Source organism: Mirounga leonina, unplaced genomic scaffold (genome assembly GCF_011800145.1).
Source record: "Mirounga leonina isolate KUSES-001 unplaced genomic scaffold, KU_Mleo_1.0 Mir_151, whole genome shotgun sequence".
NCBI lineage: Eukaryota > Metazoa > Chordata > Mammalia > Carnivora > Phocidae > Mirounga > Mirounga leonina.
The window spans coordinates 89,198,774-89,204,670 of record NW_023270377.1 but is presented as its reverse complement, the minus strand read 5'-3'; the positions used below and the strand labels follow the sequence as shown (position 1 = coordinate 89,204,670).

At 34.4% G+C, this 5,897-nt stretch overlaps 1 pseudogene; it reads right to left on the bottom strand.

Annotated features, from left to right (window-relative positions):
* Positions 1-2,434: 2,434 nt before the first annotated feature.
* LOC118011837 lies at positions 2,435-4,483 on the bottom strand (annotated as a pseudogene).
* Between the last annotated feature and the right edge of the window lie 1,414 nt (positions 4,484-5,897).

The window sequence follows — 5,897 nt, the reverse complement described above, 5'->3', positions numbered from 1 at the left end:
TTTTTAAAAAACAAAACAAAAACCATCTTCCCCATCAACCTGGAAAGTGTTCCTGGGATGCCTGATTCTGACATCATTTATACCCTAGGGATATCCAAGATCTCAGAATGCACTGAGGATCACATACTGGGCAGCTAAAAGTCCTCAAAGATCTTTATCTCTTTCTTATATTGATGCTATCCATCTATTTATTCATTTATTTCTTTGGCATTGCCTTTCCTTCCTCTCTACACTTACCTTCATTATCAGAATAGGTTTTAACTGCAAATAAAATTAAGAGGTATTTTAAAGTTCTTTCCCCATAGGATATTATATTTTGAAGAGCTATTCTTCATAGTGTATTTGGTGCTTTTTAATAATGATGAAATCATCTTGCCATTTGCAAAGCCATTTATAACCCAATCATTTCTCTTAATTTACTTCATTCCTAATTTGTAAAATAAAATTGTTTAATTTGTTTTTACTGATTAATCTATAATTGATAATCCCACCTTCTTTAAAATTGATTAAATTTGCTTTATAAGGACAGGTATATTTTATTAAAATAATATAATTTAATGTATTTAAGAAAGAAGAAAGCAAAATAAGGACAAGGCATAAAATGTTGCTGGAGGTAAAGCTAATGCCAAAACCACACACACACACACACACACACACAAACACACACAGGTATACAGTGAGATCAAAATAATTGCATTGCAATAGGTGGTCTAGGAGTTTATCTCTAAGCTAACAGAGAACATAAAAATGCAATCATGGCAGCTGATCCATCAAGCAATTTATAGGGTCCATTAGATAAAAGCAGCTAGTCCTGACATGAAAACTGAAACAAAATCCCCTCATACAATATAATAAAATACTTAGCAATAACAAACATACCAAAAACACAGTTACAATATTTTAGGGCCATTTCTTGTAGTACTCTTAGATATAAGCCAATGTCATCATGATAAACCCCAATTCTACCAAAGAGATGAAGCTAGTTCACAGTTACAGGGGTTAGCTCTATGCTGGCGTAATTAATAAAGGAATAGGCTTAAGACTATGTGGAAGAATGGATGCTTAAAGTATAATAAATCTTCTTTAAAGGTTAATTCTCTCATTTAGACTTTGACAGCTACAAGGGGCAACGAGTTTCTTCTCTAGCCCCTGGACTTCTTTTGTGTTGTTAGTTTAAAACCAACCCCTATGCCTTAACAGTAGAGGTAGGGTTTATAAGACAGCATTTTCATAAAAATCTCACCTTACAAGGACACAAACCTAACTGGAATATATCCTGCATCTGCTCAGGGATTAATGAAGGACAGGATCAAAGTTTTCCTCATGCATTTTTTTGGATCAGCATTAATATTCAGACCACCGTATCGTCGAGATCCCAAAGTTCTATTGCATTTAAGTTTGCTCCAATAAGTTTGGCCTGAAAAAATGTCAATATGATTATTAATAATTTCATGTATTCATTCATTCAATAAATGTCTATGAGCCGTTGCTATGCTTCAGATCCTCTTCTGGGTGCTGGAAAAATATTAGGGCACAAAACAGACAAAAATCCTATCCTCAAGGATCTCACCTTCTAATGAATACCTGAATTGGTCACAAACAAATTTCAGTAAAACATTCTTTGAATATTTGGTTTTGAAAAAGTCTATTTCTAAGCATAGCTCTCAAAATAAACTGTTCTAAAAGCTAAACTACGTCTCATTGTCTAACACATAACTCTTCTTAAATTCAATGTCTTTTTTGTGGTCATTTTGGAGACCAGTATTTTTCCTGTCATCTTTATGTTATCTGAGGAAATTTTATAGTATATTTTTATTAAGGGACTTCCAATATGAATACTTACTACAAATGCACAAAATCATTACTTTCCAGCATTACATGAATGGTGGCATTGTGTACATTCTTGTGGGGCATATTTTAATATTTTATTCAATATTGAAAACTGAATTTTTATCAGTGTTTCAAGAAACCCATCTCAAAAATCTGTTTCTAATAACAAGTGCCTATCAAATCTGACAGTTTTGTAAAACATATTTCATATTCTATCTTCTGTGATTAGTTTTTGAAAATTAATGCTAATTTTCTATGTTCTGTATGTCTGGTGTATACATTAAATACTTAGAAATCAACCAAATACTAGCCTTTGTTTAGTGAGAAATTGACATTAATCAAAGATATCAAAGAAGTTTGAAATGGATTACAATTTCATTAAACTTGGATTTTTAAAAAGATCTCTAATTCATAAAATAATACGGGATTATAATGTGCAATAATTTAGAGAGAGTATTTATGCTCAGATTTATAGACTAAATTGCACTAGTGCTTCAAAGAGAGTTGTAATACTCTATTTTGACTTATTTTGTGAAAGCTATATAATAAATTATGTAACTCAAGCATCTTAGAAACTATATATTTTATATGAAATATTTCACATAATAGGTAGTTAATATTAGAAATATGCTATATTAATGCAATGTTTTTTTAGGAAAAAGTGTTTTTAAGTCATGAAAATGGACAAAAATAAGAAGAATCACCAAAGGGATATAAGACAGTCTCCTAAAGCACAAAATGCTATAAATGTGATTTTTTTTTAAATTTTCTACAGCTATTTGTCATAGTAAATATTTAGGTACATTAATTTAAAAGATTGTATATACTTCAAAATATGGCAAAACTTAGGAGCTATTAAATGAATATAAAAACTCTCAAGGGGGTTTTATTTTAGGCAAAGTGATAATTAGATGAATTTATAAGTAGGAAAACTGGCTCTTTTAAGACAGAATTTTTCCAAAGGAAAAAATACAGAGCAGGTAAAAACGAAACAGAAATTCACTAGAACAATTAATAAATTTGAACCCAAATTACACAGTTTAAAATGACAACAAAAAAAGATCTTTAACAAGAGAGATTAGAAGGAAAATAGAAATAGCTAACATGTATTGGTGCACTGAGCCCTTAGTTTCTGTTCTAGTCACTTTATATATGTTTTGTTGTTGTTTGTTTTGTTTTTAGAAACTGTTTATTTTCCATCAACCTTATTTCCATTTTGTTTGTTTCTATGGAAGAGCACCTGAAGACCACTCAGTGGTTATTCCTACCCATTCAGGGGCATGAGGAGTGGGAGCTGCAGACCAACCAGTCTTCAGTGGCCAGCTGGGCACTCCAGTCTTCAGTAGGGAACAGCTGAGTAGGCATAGAGGACACCTACATACTTTCAGACCAGTCTGTGACTTCAGGTTGTATAGCAGTGAATTCAGGAGCTGGAGTAATCCATTTCACCCTGAAATTCCTCCTTGGTCACAGCCTTTTCAGCAGCAGCCTGCTCTTCCTTTTCAATTTCTTCAGGATCTCCGTAGAAGTAGAAATCAGGCATGACCTCCCATGGGTGGTGCCACACATGTGCAGAACTTCCCAGGCCAGCATCCACCACATCAGACCCACTGAGTGAGCTTCCTTGTTGTTGCAAGGGATGGCAATGTCCACATAGCACAGAGGACAGTATGTTACACAGCAATGGTAGGCATGTTAACATAGGACACCTCTGTGAGAGGCTGGTGGTCAGCTCTGGGATCAGGAACCACCAGAGTCCCCACTCCAGGAAGGCTGCCTGGATCTGGTTAGTAAAGGTTCCAGGAATAAAGTGGCCAGCAATAGGAGTGGTTCTAGTAGCAGCAGCAAACTTCAGCACAGCTCGCTGGCCAGTATCCTTGGATGATATGACACTGACATCATCTGGGTTTTCAGTGCAACAATGGCTGGAGCTGCCAACAGAAGCTTCTCCCTGGTTCTCTTCAGATATATGGTGTAGATGCCATCATCTTTCCTTTTGTAAATGTACTGTTCCATTTGGAAATCAAGGATGGTGCCACCTAAGGGGGTTACTGCTGCAAGGCATTTGAGAACATCCTCCTCTTTCATTTGTAGGACATCAAGGGCTCCAGACATTGTGCAAGTTTCCCTTTAAGTTACGACGGAAACGCAAAACAATGCAACAATGCCGTACAGACCCCTCCCTGGGTAGCACTGGAAAAAAGACTCATTAGTCTTCACAACCCTTCAGAATCAGTGCTATTATTATCTCTATTTTGCAGACAAGGAAACTGAGTCACAAAGACTCAGAAAAACTTGTTCATCAGCTAGGAAGTTGTACTTAGATATTCTGGATCCAGAACCACTATGATATCCCTATTATAGCAAATATTTTTTAAACTCATATTTAAAATGAAAAAGTAGAGGCATATTCTGTAAATTAGACAATAACGTCTATTATATCATGTATCATTGGGAAATTTGGAAATGAAAGGAGGAGAGACAGGGGAAAAAAGAAAGGAAGGTAAGTATGTAAGTGATGAATCACTAAATTCTACATCTGAAACTAACACTACACTGTATGCTAACTAACTGGAATTTAAATAAAAATTTGGAGAAAGAAAAATAAGTAAATAAAATGATAAGATTGAAAAAATAAAATAGAGAAAAAAATTATTTAAGCTGTCTCCCTAAAAAATCTTTGGTGTGCAGATAATCTAACTGAAAATCATTTTTAGTAGTTTCTGGTTATCCTAGGGAACATATGTGTGTATGAATGCACACACATGTATCCTATAATTATAATATATTACATGTACATATATGTACATACTACATATGTAATACATGCACATACACACATATGTGTTTCATATATAATACATGGTATGACATGTGTATATACATATATACTTATGCATATATCAATACTTATAAATCTTCAATAAATATCTGTTGAATGAATGAAAGGACGAATATATACATACATGCTTTTTGGAAGCTGTACATGCACTGTTCAAAAACCTTCAATAAAATGTGCCTGGGTGGCTCAGTGGGCCAAGCATCAGAATCTTGATTTCAGCTCAGGTCGTGATCTCAGGGTCATGAGATTGAGCCCCTCATCAGGCTCAGAACTCAGCTGGGAATCTGCTGGAGACTGTCTCTCTACCTCTGCCTCTGCCCCTCAACCCCCGACTCAAGCTATTTCTTTCTCTCAAATAAATACATAAATAAATATTTACACGAATCCACCCAAAACGATACAATAGCTGTTATCCAAAGAACAAGATTTTTTATTTTTGTTGGCGGGGGGGGGTGCACTGTTTTTGTTTTTGTTTGGTCAAAAGGCTCATCCCATGAATGTCCAGTTCCCCAATTAAGTACATGGAAATCAGAGGTGAGAGCACCACCACAGTCAGATGATAAACACAACTATCTATGTTTCTTACTTTTAAACTTAACTGTCATCTTCCACCAAAACTCTTTCATTTACTCTGTAGATCTCTGTCTCGACAATCATGCAGCCATAATTTAAGTAAGTATTAAAACTAAAATTGTCTTAGAAATAATCTTTCTCCCCACTCTTCTTTTTGCCTTTCAGTAATTACTGTACCTGTGGGCAGGTGGTATAAAGGCTATGAAGTATTTTAATGGATTTTTTTTTATTTCATGATTAACTGATAGAAAACTGAAGCGTTACCCCTCTTACACATAATCAAGTAAAGATTATAGTTTTGATTAGCCATTGAATAAGTCCAGAAACATAATCAGATACTTGCCTATTTTGTCAACCTCTGATTTAGAGTCTTTATTGCAATTGAATGGCCCTAATCGACGAACAAATAAGATATCTGATTTAAGTAGACAAGGAATAAAATGGTTTTGCTATGAAAAGTTTCCTTCTTGCTTATGCAAAGAGATGAGATAAAACCTTTTTAATGGTCCATTAAAGACCATAAGCATTTGATATGTAAGGAAAAATGACTTTCAGTGTTCTGATGTAAGTTAGAACCTTTATTTTATCATCTCTTTTTCTCAAATCAATCAAAAATATTTCTTGGACTCCGGCAATATAAAGCACCAAAGGA